This window comes from Aotus nancymaae, unplaced genomic scaffold (genome assembly GCF_030222135.1).
Source record: "Aotus nancymaae isolate 86718 unplaced genomic scaffold, 86718_ANA_hifiasm-v0.15.2.pri h1tg000193l, whole genome shotgun sequence".
Classification (NCBI taxonomy): domain Eukaryota; kingdom Metazoa; phylum Chordata; class Mammalia; order Primates; family Aotidae; genus Aotus; species Aotus nancymaae.
Genome location: NW_026988608.1, coordinates 1,426,784 through 1,442,056, shown reverse-complemented (window position 1 = coordinate 1,442,056; position 15,273 = coordinate 1,426,784).

Genomic DNA, 15,273 nt, shown 5'->3' with positions numbered 1-15,273 from the left:
TGCTTCTGGCCATTCAGTCTGTCCCTGGGTCATGGCCCGGAGAGGCTGTGAATGTCTCCTCGCTCAGATGCTCCAGCAGGCTGGCACCCTGCCCTGAGGGTCTGTGCTGCTGCAAACGCTCTTCTTCTCCATCCCTGCAAGGCGGGGTCCGTGACCCCTTCCCCAAGGAGCTCTGGTTTCTGTGTTAGAGAGCGGTGTTCAGAACCAAGGTCTCTGGACCGACTGGGGTGTGCTTGTTGCTACTGGGGTGATAGTATTTCCAGGTCCTCTCAAGACAGCCTGGAAATACGTGTGCGAACCAGCCTGTCTGCACCCATCAGACACAGCCTGGAAATATGTGTGTGAACAAACTTGTGCACACCCACACACCTGTGCTTCACTCCTTCCCTCCCTCCCTCTCCCTCCTGTCTCCCTCCCTCCTTCCCCCCTCCCTCTTCTCTCCCCTCCCCCTCTGTCTCTCCCTCCCCATCTCTCTCTCCTTCCCTCCCTCTCTCTCCCTCTTCTCTCCTTCCCTCCCCCCTCCCCCCTCCCTCTCCCTCTCTCCCTCCCCCCTCTCCCCTCCCCCTCTCTCTCCCTCCCCCCCTCTCTCCCTCCCCCTCTCTCTCCCTCCCCCCCCCTTCCCTCCCCCGCTCCACCTCTCCCTCGTCACCTACCTACCTATCTCTCAAACACTGTTACAAATGCATGCGTTTGTAGTGACTCTGATTCCAGGCTCCTGTGCACAGTCCCCAGCCGCCCTCCTCTCCTTGTTGGTGCGTCTTCCTTTGGCGCTCGCCATCTGCGATGTACCTGCTCGTCTGTTCACCGGGGCACTAGCGTCCACAGGGCGCTTTGGGGGTTGCTAACCCAGAGCCCGTTGGGAGCCGCTGCCCCAGCTGGAGCACAGCTCCTTCTCCCTCGGCCTCGTGGCGTCCACACACGGTACTGTTCTCCAGACAACGCGGTGGCTTCTCTCCTGACCCGCCCTCCCCGGGGCTGCTCACGTGCAATGCAGCCAGGTGCCTTCCTGCAGCTGGCATTTCATTCCCTGCTTCACATAGTGACTTTCTGAAAAAATTTACTTGTAGTACAGTGGGCTGTGGTCTGCTTGTGGTGGTGCGGGGTGTTTGTGGTGGTCTACAGTGTTTGTGGTAGTGTGTGGTGGTCGGTGGTATGTTCATGGCAGTGTGTTCTGTGCTAGTGTATAGTGGCTTGTGGTGTGTGGGTTTGTAGTAGTCTCTGGTGGTCTGTGCTGTGTTTGTGGTGGTGTGTGGTGGTGTGTGCTGTGTTTGTGGTGGTGTGTGGTGGTGTGTGCTGTGTTTGTGGTGGTGTGTGCTGTGTCTGTGGTGGTGTGTGGTGTGTCTGTGGTGGTGTGTCTGGTGGTCTGTGGTAGTGTGTAGTGGTGTGTGGTGGTGTGTGGTGTGTCTGTGGTGTGTCTGGTGGTCTGTGGTAGTGTGTAGTGGTATGTAGTGGTGTGTGGTGTGTCCGTGGTGTGTCTGTGTGGTGTGTGATGTGTCTGTGGTGGTGTGTGGTGTGTGTGTGGTGGTGTGTGGTGTGTCTGTGGTAGTGTGTTTGTGATGGTGTGTGTGTGGTGTGTCTGGTGGTATGTGGTTTGTCTGTGGTGGTTTGTGGTGTGTGGTGTGTCTAGTGGTCTGTGGTAGTGTGTGGTGGTGTATCCGGTGGTATGTCTGTGGTGGTGTGTGGTGTGTCCATGGTGTGTCTGCGTGGTGTGTGATGTGTCTGTGGTGTGTCTGTGGTGGTGTGTGGTGTGTCTGTGGTGGTGTGTGGTGTGTCTGTGGTGTGTCTGTGTTGGTGGTGTGTGGTGTGTCTGTGGTGGTGGTGTGTGGTGTGTCTGTGGTAGTGTGTGGTGTGTCTGTGGTGGTGTGTGGTATGTTCATGGTGTGTCTGTGGTGGTGTGTCGTGTGTCTGTGGTGTATCTGTGATGGTGTGTGGTGTGTCTGGTGGTTTGTGGTGTGTCTGTGGTGGTTTGTGGTGTGTGGTGTGTCTGGTGGTCTGTGGTAGTGTGTGGTGGTGTATCCGGTGGTATGTCTGTGGTGGTGTGTGGTGTGTCTGTGGTGGTGTGTGATGTGTCCGTGGTGTGTCTGTGTGGTGTGTGATGTGTCTGTGGTGTCTCTGTGGTGGTGTGTGGTGTGTCTGTGGTGGTGTGTGGTGTGTCCGTGGTGTGTCTGTGTGGTGTGTGATGTGTCTGTGGTGTGTCTGTGGTGGTGTGTGGTGTGTCTGTGGTGGTGTGTGGTGTGTCTGTGGTGTGTCTGTGGTGGTGGTGTGTGGTGTGTCTGTGGTAGTGTGTGGTGTGTCTGTGGTGGTGTGTGGTATGTTCGTGGTGTGTCTGTGGTGGTGTGTGGTGGTGTGTGGTGTGTCTGTGGTAGTGTGTTTGTGATGGTGTGTGTGTGGTGTGTCTGGTGGTATGTGGTTTGTCTGTGGTGGTTTGTGGTGTGTGGTGTGTCTGGTGGTCTGTGGTAGTGTGTGGTGTATTTGTGGTGTGTCTGTGGTGGTGTGTTTGTGGTGTGTCTGTGGTGGTGTGTGGTATGTTCGTGGTGTGTCTGTGGTGGTGTGTGGTGGTGTGTGGTGTGTCTGTGGTAGTGTGTTTGTGATGGTGTGTGTGTGGTGTGTCTGGTGGTATGTGGTGTGTCTGTGGTGGTTTGTGGTGTGTGGTGTGTCTGGTGGTCTGTGGTAGTGTGTGGTGGTGTATTTGTGGTGTGTCTGCGGTGGTTTGTGGTGTGTCTGTGGTGTGTCTGTGATGGTGTGTGGTGTGTCTGGTGGTTTGTGGTGTGTCTGTGGTGGTTTATGGTGTGTGGTGTGTCTGGTGGTCTGTGGTAGTGTGTGGTGGTATATTTGTGGTGTGTCTGCGGTGGTTTGTGGTGTGCCTGTGGTGGTGAGTGGTGGTGTGTGGTGTGTCTGGTGGTCTGTGGTAGTATGTGGTGGTGTATTTGTGGTGTGTCTGTGGTGGTGTGTTTGTGGTGTGTCTGTGGCAGCTCTCTGGGTTGTGGCCCATGCACAGCGCATGCCCCACACCCCAGCCCCACCACAGATAGCCCCACCCCTCAGTGCCTCCTGCTGCCTTTGCGGGGGCCCCTCCCCTCCCTGGCAGCCCTGAGCTGTTTCTCATTAAGTTAATTTTGCCACTTCCACGTCAGGTAGAGTCACATGACACAGCTTTGGGGTCTGGCTGTGTTACGTTCGGCAAAGCCCACTTGAGATCCCTTGTGTTGGGTGTGGCTCCGTGGGTTTTCCTTCTGTTCCTGAGTAGAATCCCCGTGGGTGGAAGGGCCACAGTGCGCCAGGGTCTGGTCGAAGGATGTCGAGGGGTTTCCAGTTTTTGGCAAGTCTGAACAAAATGGCTCTAGTTGGTGTACAGGGTTTTGGGGGAAGCAAGTTTTCCTTTCTCCTGGGTAAATACCTGGGACCGGGCTCCTGGACTCCATGCCGAGTGCATGAGTAACTCATGTCCAGAGTGGCTGTTCCGTGTTGCGTTTCCACTGGCGACGGGAGGGTCCCGGTGCCCTGTGTCCTCACACATTCTCCACATGGTTAGTCTGGTTCTCTTTATTTGGTTCTTTCCAGTAGAGGGGGAGTGGCATGTTATTTGGAGTTTAATTTGCATTTCTCGACTGACTGATGATGCCGAGCCTCTTTCTGGGTGTTGATCTTCCATCCGTATACCGTCTCTGGTGAAGCGTCTGCTGAAATCATTTGCCTGTTTTTGAATCGGATTGTTTGCTTTCTTATTCCTGAGTTTTGAGAGTGTTTTCCTCTGCTCTGAATACGTGCCATTGTCAGATACAGATTTCTTCCAGTTTCTCTTTCTTCTTTTCGTTCTCTTGTCTTTTTTTTTTTGAGATGGAGTCTCGCTCTGTCACCCAGGCTGGAGTGCAGTGTCACGATCTCGGCTCACTGCAACCTCTGCCTCCTGGGTTCAAGCGATTCTCCTGCCTCAGCCTCCCAAGTAGTTGGGATTACAGGCGCCCACCACTGCACTTGGCTAATTTTTGTATTTTTTGTAGAGACGGGGTTTCACCATCTTGGCCAGGCTGGTCTCAAACTTCTGACCTTGTGATCCACCTGCCTCAACCTCCCAAAGTGCTAGGATTACGGGCATGAGCCACCGCTCCCGGCCAAATGTCTTTTAAAGAGCCGAAGTTCTTAATTTTGATGAGGTCTACTCTATCTACTTTTAAAAAATGAATTGTGGGTTTTGGTGTTAGAACTAAGAAAACTTTGCCTAACTCAAAGCCGCAAATATTTTCTCACATTTCATTCTAGAATCTGTGGTTTATGTCTCAGATTTAAAACACCTGTGATTCACTTCGAGTTAACGTTTGCATTTGGGGCTCAGTATGGGTCGAGTTCGGTTTGTGTGTGTGAACGTCCACCCAAGGCCATCCTTGTCTCCTTCCACCGCCACCCCCACCCCATGGTAAGGAATTCCTCCTTTTGTTATTAAAGTCCCTTCTGCTTGGCTCTCTGTTCAGCGCTGTCCTGGCTGGGGTGTCCTCTCTGCTCTGTCACCACCAGATGGGAAAACAGGGCTGCTGCTGGGGTCCCCTGAGCTGGCCAAACCAGCGTGTCTGGTCCCCATTTGACCCCGGGGTGGGCTGGATCTCTAGGGCCTGGGCCTGGGCCAACTCAGGGTCTGGAAGCTCGAGGTGAGTTGATTAATTGTCAGCGGGTTCAGAGTCACAGCTTCTTTGGAGCAGGCGTCTGAATGCCAATGAGCAGCCCCGCTCTTCTGAGCTGGGTCACAGACTGCTTATTCTGTGCTGCGGTCGATGTCTCTATGGACATCTTAAAACCCAGGGAGTTGAAAAGGCTGCCCTTGTTTAGAATGTATCCACAGTTCACGGGCGTCATGCATGATGGAGCGGCAACCGTCACGTCAGCCCGTCTGTCTGTGACGCCCTGCATCATGGCCCGCTGGAATAGCCTTCCTACTGAATTTGTCTATGTTACTAAAGAAAAGAAAGAGAAACAAAAGGTGAGATGTCCAGAAACGGTTCACCCAAGTGTGAACAATTAGTTCATTGAGGCTGTTCCCTCCCAGGCAGTTGCTGAGCTGGGGAAGCTCCCTCTGGGACCCCTGGGTACGGCCCAGGCACTGCCTGTCTTTCTTGGAAGCAGAGGCTGCCAACCTTGACCCGGGGGTGGAGTCTCCCAGGGGCCCCAATTCACGCTCTGCTCAGGTGCCCACCATGCTCCCTGCAGGATCTGCCCCAGCAACTGCCCATCAACACAGCTGCATCAGCTGGGGCTCTGGCCCCAAGAGGGAATGGGGAGGGCTCTGCCCTGGGGTCTGCCTGTGTTTGTCCGGTGGGGCTCTGCCCTGGGGTCTGCCTGTGTTTGTCCAGGGGGGGCTCTGCCCTGGGGTCTGCTGTTTGCTTGTCTGATGGCAGAAGCACGTGCAGCCTCCAGCTCACAGGCCGCCATGGGGTCACGTGACACTTGCATGGCAGAACCCGTGGGAGGGTCCCTGCTGGCAGCTCCTGCCTGGGTCCCTAGTTCTTGGCACAGTGTTGGCCTCATGTTTCTCGGCGCACAGGGCAGCGTTGGTCCCGGTGCCGCCGTGTGCCTCGCTCTCGCTGCTTGCTCATTTTCCCTTCATCGTTACATCTGTGCCTCTGCCACCCACAACAACACTGACCTCTGACCTTGTGGCCCATCCCCTCTCCTCCCCTCCCCACCAGAGCTCTGTGCAGTGCTTTGTAGCAGACACATGTTTCCAAAAGGCAGGTTTTTAAATGTGTTTGAACTCTTTGTGAAAAGGCATCCTGGGGTGTTTGTGCTTGGAATCACGGTGCTGGGATTCACCCACGTGCACCCTCCGCTCTGCGCCCCCGTGCTGGAGCTTTGCCTCCCCTCCAGTGAACATTTGGGTGATTTCAGGTTTCTGCTTTTATGAGTGGCATTCACTGAACATTCCTGTGGAGTCTCAGGATGAGCCGGCGCAGCAGCTACTCCTGGGTCACTGTAGGAGCCGGAATCCAACTTTGGGAGACGCTGCCAACCTCTCTTCCAGTTCCTATTGCCTTTGGAGATATTTCTCTTTGCTCTTTGTTTAGAATCCTTCTGTTTTTTCCAACGGCAAAGATGTTTCTCAAATGTTACTGGGTGATTTGCACAAAATCTCAGAAACTGAACGACTGACTTGAAGCCGAGGGTCCCTCCTGCTTTAATGCTCTATTGTCTGATTTACTCTTTGCGGCCAGCAGCTTACAGCCTGCGGGCCAGCTGTCTTGCAATCTATAATGCAAGCATCTTGGTTAGAGCAATAATGGATCCTTTTACTGGCATGGCCATGGGGCCGCTCATAAGGGATGTCATTATCAGAGAAGCCAACCTTGGGAAAGATAGCTGGGCTTCGCCACCGAGGCCTGAGAGCAGCTGCCGCAACCCAGATAGAAAATGAAACCCGGAATCCATGGAGAACAGGCAGAAAGTGTGTGCCTGGGGGGGGTGTGCTTGTGCATTTGATCATGCATGTGTATGTACTTGCTCCTGTGCACTGGGTAGTGTGTGTGCGTGTGTGTGTGTGTACACTGTGCATTTGGTCATGCATGTGTATGCACTTGCTCCTGTGCACTGGGTAGTGTGCATGTGTGTGCGTGTGTGTGTGCACTGTGCATTTGGTCATGCATGTGTATGCACTTGCTCCTGTGCACTGGGTAGTGTGCATGTGTGCGTGTGTGTGTGTACACTGTGCATTTGGTCATGCATGTGTATGCACTTGCTCCTGTGCACTGGGCAGTGTGCGTGTGTGCGTGTGTGCGTGTACACTGTGCATTTGGTCATGCACGTGTATGTACTTGCTCCTGTGCACTGGGTAGTGTGTGTGCATGTGTGTGTGTGTACACTGTGCATTTGGTCATGCACGTGTATGTACTTGATCCTGTGCACTGGGTAGTGTGTGTGCATGTGTGTTTGTGCACACTGTGCATTTGGTCATGCGTGTGTATGCACTTGCTCCTGTTCACTGGGTAGTGTGCATGTGTGTGCGTGTGTGTGTGCACACTGTGCATTTGGTTGTGGTGTGCACCTCCTGTGCACTGGGTAGTGTGTGCGTGTGTGTGTGCACACTGTGCATTTGCTTGTGGTGTGCACCTCCTGTGCACTGGGTAGTGTGTGCATGTGTGTGTGTGTACACTGTGCATTTGGTCATGCACGTGTATGTACTTGCTCCTGTGCACTGGGTAGTGTGCATGTGTGTGCGTGTGTGTGTGCACACTGTGCATTTGGTTGTGGTGTGCACCTCCTGTGCACTGGGTAGTGTGTGTGCATGTGTGTGTGTACATTGTGCATTTGGTCATGCACGTGTATGTACTTGCTCCTGTGCACTGGGTAGTGTGTGTGCGTGTGTGTGTGTGTACACTGTGCATTTGGTCATGCACATGTATGTACTTGCTCCTGTGCACTGGGTAATGTGCGTGTGTGTGTGTACACTGTGCATTTGGTCATGCGTGTGTATGCACTTGTTCCTGTGCACTGGGTAGTGTGCGTGTGTGTTTGTGTACACTGCATTTGATCATGCATGTGTATGCACTTGCTCCTGTGCACTGGGTAGTGTACACTACATTTGATCATGCATGTGTATGCACTTGCTCCTGTGCACTGGGTAGTGTGCATGTGTGTGCGTGTGTGTTTACACTGTGCATTTGGTCATGTGTGTGTATGCACTTGCTCCTGTGCACTGGGTAGTGTGCGTGTGTGTGTGTGTACACTGTGCATTTGGTCATGCACATGTATGTACTTGCTCCTGTGCACTGGGTAGTGTGTGTGCGTGTGTGTGTGTACACTGTGCATTTGGTCATGCACGTGTATGTACTTGCTCCTGTGCACTGAGTAGTGTGTGTGCGTGTGTGTGTGTACACTGTGCATTTGGTCATGCACGTGTATGTACTTGCTCCTGTGCACTGGGTAGTGTGCGTGTGTGTGTGTGTGTGCACACTGTGCATTTGGTCATGTGTATGTATGCACTTGCTCCTGTTCACTGGGTAGTGTGCATGTGTGTGCATGTGTGTGTGTGTGTGCACTGTGCATTTGGTCATGCACATGTATGTACTTGCTCCTGTGCACTGGGTAGTGTGTGTGCGTGTGTGTGTGCACACTGTGCATTTGGTTGTGTGCACCTCCTGTGCACTGGGTAGTGTGTGTGCGTGTGTGTGTACACTGTGCATTTGGTCATGCACATCTATGTACTTGCTCCTGTGCACTGGGTAGTGTGCATGTGTGTGCGTGTGTGTTTACACTGTGCATTTGGTTGTGGTGTGCACCTCCTGTGCACTGAGTAGTGTGTGTGCGTGTGTGTGTACACTGTGCATTTGGTCATGCACGTGTATGTACTTGCTCCTGTGCACTGGGGTGTGTGCGTGTGTGTGTGTGTACACTGTGCATTTGGTCATGCACATGTATGTACTTCTGTGCACTGGGTAGTGTGCGTGTGTGTGCATGTGTGTGTGCACACTGTGCCTTTGGTCATGTGTGTGTATGCACTTGCTCCTGTGCACTGGGTAGTGTGCATGTGTGTGTGTGTGTACACCGTGCATTTGGTCATGCACATGTATGCACTTGCTCTTGTGCACTGGGTAGTGTGCATGTGTTTGCGTGTGTGTGTGCACACTGCATTTGGTTGTGGTGTGCACCTGCTTCTGTGCACTGGGTAGTGTGTATGTACACTGTGCATTTAGTTGTGGTGTGTGTGCACCTATTCCTGTGCACTGGGGTGTGTATGTGTGTGCACACTGTGCATTTGGTTGTGTGTGTGTGCACCTCCTCCTGTGCATTGGGTAGTGTGTGTGTGCATGTGTGTACACTGTGTATTTGGTCATTGTGTGTGTGCACCTGCTCCTGTGTACCCACTTCACTGTCCCAACTGTCACCTGTCACCATCAGAGTGACTTCTGCCTTTACTATTTATTAGGGAGCTGTAGAGCCAAAATCAGCAGGAGGGTGACCCAGAGCAGAGCACCACGTGCCTGAGGACTGTCGCAGGATAGGAGGATCATCCCAGTATCCACGCGACCCACATGGGGCTCCTCTGTGGGGGCTGGGGAGAGGATGACTTCAGAGGTGGCCCTGGGCAGACAGGGAGTTGTTAACAGCACTGGTCCCCTCTGTAGGGTTGACAGAGACCCCATAAAGAGGATAGAGGAGGAAGAGGAGGAGGAGGCTAAGCCTGTGTCTGGGTAAGGTCTACTTCCTATTTCCCCCAAATCAGAGCTTCAGGAGAAAAACGCCTTGACCGTGAGCAGATTTGGGTTGCCATTTGTTTCTGTTTGGTTTGAAAATGTTTGGCTAAAGTTTCTCAGACAAAAGGTCCTGTGTTCAGCCCATGCTCCGTGTCTTCTCAGCTGGGAATTTGTGTATTTGTGGGCAGTGTTGGGGAAGAGAGCAAGGATCCAGGCCACGGGGTCTTTCCCCTCCCAAGCGGCTCACCCTGTGTGAGACCCCGGGGGTTGCTTGTCTCGTGCACAGTTTTGGAAACTGGGGCTGTGGGTCTGGAGCCGTCCAGTGGCATTCGTCGTCTGATGATGATGCTGAGGCGGGAGGAGCCCCGGACCCCAGGAAGGTTAGTTGTCTTCCCTGCCAACCGCGTTATGTTTCCAAACAGTTGAGATCCCAGTGGAAATTCCCAGCACACACACAGACGGCAGGGGCCTGTTCTTCAGGCTCTGTTTTGACATAAATCAGAATGCTGTTTCCTGATCCATATGTACGACTCCGTCTGCACGTGGTGCTCACAGTGCCATTGATGGGGGTTCTGCTTCTGTGGCTTTCAGCAAGGTTCCGGTGCCTTCGTGCCTATGGGGCTGGGCGTGGACCTGTGGAAGTGCCCATGCCAGCCCTGGGTGGTGCCCCAGACATGCTGCTGTCTCCTGTCCCTGCTGTGTTGTTCTAGCCAGGTTCATGACTGTGGTCGTCAACTTGTTCCTACACTTCATCGGCCATCCTCACTGCAGCCCAAAATGAAATTACCCAGGCTCTCCCCTCCAGCACGAAGGGCGGGGCCTCGGTGCTCATCCTTCCCCAGCACCACACACCACAGCGGGGCAGTGTTTGTCGACCGGACTCTTGGTTTCCTGGGCTCTGAGCTGGTCGGAGCTCCACCAGCACCATCCCTGAGCTCCCCACATCCTGCCTCTCTCCTGTCAGCTGAAGCTCACCCACCTAAGAAGCACTTTCCTGCCCCCTCCCTGAGGACAGTGGAAGCAGATGTTCTGGGGGTCCCTGAGATCACCTGCATGTCTGGGGACTCACTAGGACTCAGCACAGTCACAGCACAGCAGGGCCGTACCACGGCACAGACATATCACAGCAGGGTCATACCACGGCACAGACATACCACAGCAGGGTCATACCACGGCACAGACATACCACAGCAGGGCCATACCATGGCACAGACATACCACGGCACAGCCATACCACAACATCCACACCACGGCACAGCCACACCACAACATCCACACCACAGCACAGTCACAGCATAGCAGGGCTGTACCATGGCACAGCCACACCATGGCACAGACATACCACAACATCCACATCACAGCACAGTCACAGCACAGCAGGGCCATACCATGGCACAGGCACACCACAACATCCACACCACAGCACAGCCACATCACAACAGCCACACCACAGCACAGCCACACCACGGCACAGACACACCACAACATCCACACCACAGCACAGCCACACCACAGCAGGGCCATACCATGGCACAGCCACACCACGGCACAGCCACACCATGGCACAGACACACCACGGCACAGACACACCACAGCAGGGCCATACCACGGCACAGCCACACCACGGCACAGCCACACCACGGCACAGCCACACTATGGCACAGACATACCACAGCAGCCACACCACAGCACAGCCACACCACAGCACAGCCACACCACAACAGCCGCACCACAGCACAACCACACCACAACAGTGACAGCACAGCCACAGCATGGCACAGATGCCACAATAGCCACACCACAGCACAGCCACACCACAACAGCCACACCACAGCACAGCCACACCACAACAGTCACAGCACAGCCACAGCATGGCACAGATGCCACAACGGCCACACCACGGCACAGACACATCACAGCCATGCCACAGACAGCACAGCCACACCACAACAGCCACACCACAGCATAGCCACACCACAACAGTCACAGCACAGCCACACCACAATAGCCACACCATGGCACAGACACATTACAACAGTCATGCCATGGCACAGCCACACCACAAGTCATAGCACAGCCACACCACAACACAGACACACCACAATAGCTACAGCACAGTCACAGCACAGCCACACCATGGCACAGACACACTATCATAGCCACACTATGGCACAGCCACACCATAACAGCCATGCCATGGCACAGACATACTGCAACAGCCACACCACAGCACAGACAAACCACAACAGCCACATCACGGCACAGCCACACCACAATAGCCACATCCTGGCACAGCTACAACACAGCTACACCACGGCACAACCACACAACAACAATGCCACAGCACAGTCACACCACAGCACAGACACGCCACAATAGTCACACCACAGTACAACACAGCACAATAATCACAGCATAGCCACAACATGGCACAGGCATACAACAGCCGCACCATGGCACAGCCACATCATAACAGTCACACCACAGCACAGTCACACCATGGTGCACACACACTATGGCACACACATACCACAACAGCCATGCCATGGCACAGCTACACCACAACAGTCAAACCACAGTACAGCCATACCACAACAGCCACACCACAGCACAGTCATACAACAACTCACTGCCACACCATTATCCCAGCCCTATAATCAGGAGGCATGGCTGGGTCTGCAAGGGAAGAGTTCACAGGCACAGCCTGGAGGGGCCGGTGAGCAGACTTCCTGTGCTCTCCCCTACCACACCCTCCTCCTGGAGGGGCACACACTCCCTCCAGTAGCAAAATGCAGCCCCACGTGTGCAGTGCTTCTGCCCAGGGAATTCCAGCTAAGACCCAAAATTCAGGGTTTTTGACTGGGGGCTACTCACTAACACACCAGGTCCTCAAAAGAAAGGCCGGCATTTGCCATAAATCACATTGTTTGCACAAACGGTCTAGGCAGGAACCTCCTCACTAAAGGAATGCTTCAAAGCCAAGTTTCCAGACACCAGCCAATGGCCACCCTTGCAAGCAGGCACTTCTGTATCTAGTAGCCTCAGGCCCGTCCACAGAGACACTCTGGAGTGAGGACTTTGGGGCGCTGGGGCTTGCATGGGGGCACTGAGGAGCCCCATGGAGCCACAGAGGCCAAGGCCAGACCCGTGGGTGGCTGCCTTCCACCTGTCCTGTGCCTGACATGGCTCCAGTTTGGATGAGGGTACTCAGCTGACTGTGAGGGACGGTGGCCAGAAAGGGCAGGGAGGGTGGGAGGGAGAAGGCCACATCCCCCAGAGGAGACAGGAAAAACAGGGTGTGATGGCAGAGATTTGGGAAGATGGCAAACCTGGAAACAGAAAGACATCTCTGTGTGTGTGTGTGTGTGTGTGTGTGTGTGCGCGTGCGCGCATGCATGTATGCATGTGCAGTGTCTGTGGGGTGTGTTGTGTATGCATGTGTATGTGTTGTGTGCATGTGTGTACTATGTGTGAATGGCATGTTTGGGCATGTGCATGTATGTATAAGTATTGTGCATTGTGTGTGCACATGTGTGTAGTGTGGTATTGTGTGTGCATGTGCGTGTGTGCATTTTGCATACACATGTGCAGTGCATGTGTGTGTGTTGGCATGTATGTACAGTGTGTGTGTTGTGTGTGCATGTATGTGTATTGTGCATTGTGCATACACACACATGCAGTATGTGTGTGTGTGTGCAAGTGTGTTGCAGCCATGGATGGGGCGGAACACCGCCTGTTCTGGAAGTAGGGCAGTGAGTGGAGAGTGTTGACCGTGGAGAGCAGCTGGCTCTGGAGCGGGTCGGGTGGCCACAGCAAAGCAAATGCCCTGGTATTGTCCCTTCAATCTAGGGAGTGATTTCTTAAAATACTGCATAATATTTTCAGCAAGACCTCTGTTCTGTATTTGCATGTGGATAGCTCATATCCCAGGCAGTAAATCACAGAATTCAGAGAAGCATTGACGGGGGAGGAGTGTTACTGGGTAGGTGTCCAGATTCCTGGCCCTGCTCAGCCTGGAAGTGTCACTGAGGGAAATCCCTATTTTACATGGGGCTTCAGCTTTTCCATCTGCAAAATATGAGGGCTGGACTGCCAGGTCCCCTTCCTCTTGTAGGTTCTAGAGATTGATGGTTCCACGACAACTGATTTAGAAATGAATCAGATTAAAGGCAAAAAGAACAATGTACTATGTTAATTGCAGCAGAGATTTCCACTGTAACGCTTAATATGTGAAGAAACAAACACGTATGTGTCATTTGATTGCATTTATTTTTCATTCTGTTTGAGGTAATATCCTCTTACTTAGAAGTTAGGTTAAAAAATCAAAAACCAAAAAACTCTTCAGACCTCTCCTAGGTTAGAAAACCGTGGTGTCTCTGCTGCTGGCCTCTGGCTCTGCCCCAGCGTGCCCTTGCTCCCGCCCCTCAGCCCACACGGCCTCCCACCCACACTGCTGTGCCCCAGGGGCTGATCCAGGGCCCACCCTGTGAAAAGCAGCTCCTTCATAACTTCTGCAAAAGCATACAAACTTGTAATAAGAAAAAATTTGAACCCGAAGAAACTGGGCCACTGGCCTAGACATCGTGAGAGAGATCCAAGGTCCCTTCTGTAGGGGCTTTGTGGGGAGCATGGACTCATCTTCCTGAGAGTGTGGCCTTCAGTGGGAGTCGGGTGTGTCTCCCAGGCTGGAGGTCAGGACGTGGTGCTGTAGCTGGTGCTGGACCCCCGAGGGCAGTGCCCACCATTGTCTCAGCGACTGTCCTGTAGAGAGCCAGTGCCTGGTCAAGGCCCCAAAATGCCTTGAGTGCTGACCTGTGGTGCATATATTCCCGAGGTCGTCACACTAAATGGCATTTTCTTCAGTCTTTTTCAGAGAGAGAGCAGTGCATTGGTGAAAGCAACATTAGGAGTGATTTCCATTCCTGCTGGGAGACCCAGGCCACGTCCAGGAGATTCGTCCAGCCTGGGGATGGAGCCTGACCGGCTGCAGATGGAACTTCTGTGTCCTCCCACCCTTGGTGTCTAAGGTTACTGCTTTCAGAGCTGAATTTACAAGAGGCGTGTGTGTGTGTGCTCACTTGTGTGCACATGCATGCGTTTAAGCATGTGTTCACTCAACCCGAAGAGCAGTTCATGGGGTTTAGCAATTCTGAGGTACGTAGAGGCACTGGGTAGGTAGATGTGCAGCCAGGTGTGGATGTACCATGCACCAGTGTATAAGGGAAGCAGACTCAGTTGCTGGAGGGAGGATCGGGTTGTCTGGAAGTATTAGGTTCATTTCATGTTTGTGTTAGAAGAAATGTCTGACTTTGGGGCAGATGAAATAGTGGCTGCGGACCAGGCATGGTTCCCTGGTCGGAATCAGGGAAAAGCTAATAGGATCAGACACATAGGCTTTTTCTTTGGTGAGTGCAGGATTTCTGCTGGGAAATGCACTATTCATCACCACTTGTCCAAGAAAAACCATCCGTTTCTGTTGTTATTCAAGCCACAGTTCCTCATTTACTCGGACAAGATACTGGGCTGGTTCAATGTCTCTCGCTGAGCCTGACTCGGGGTTTGCGTCTCAAGTCTGAGCTCTTGTTTAGTCCTCTGTGCATAATTTTGTCTCAGTTTAATGACTGTATCTTCTTGGCACATTTATTATACTCAGAACTGAATGGCACACAGTAGCCTCGTGTTAATAGAAGTTACCATGGAGCTATGGGTGAACCACTGGGTTGAAATATGATGGACACAGGCATCCAGAAATATGTTGTAATTCTACCTGGCTGCATGCCAGCCTGGCCTCCTCCTCTGGGGAAGCTCCTGGCTTGGCCCCAGTGTGTACCTGCATGGGAGCAACAGCTGCATGGGCTGGCTGTTGAGGATCTAAAGGTGTGCAGTGAAACTCACATTCCCAGATTCACTTCCCTCCTGTTTATTTGGGTCATCTTGGTTTTGCATGTTGTATATGTTTGGAGCACTTCATACACCCTTATCCACCACAGACATTCTTAACCACAGTTCTGTAATAATAATAAGGCAAACTCTACAGCAAAGAGAAGCATGTAAATATGTACCGATTAAGTTGTAATTGTTTATATGTAAAAAGCAC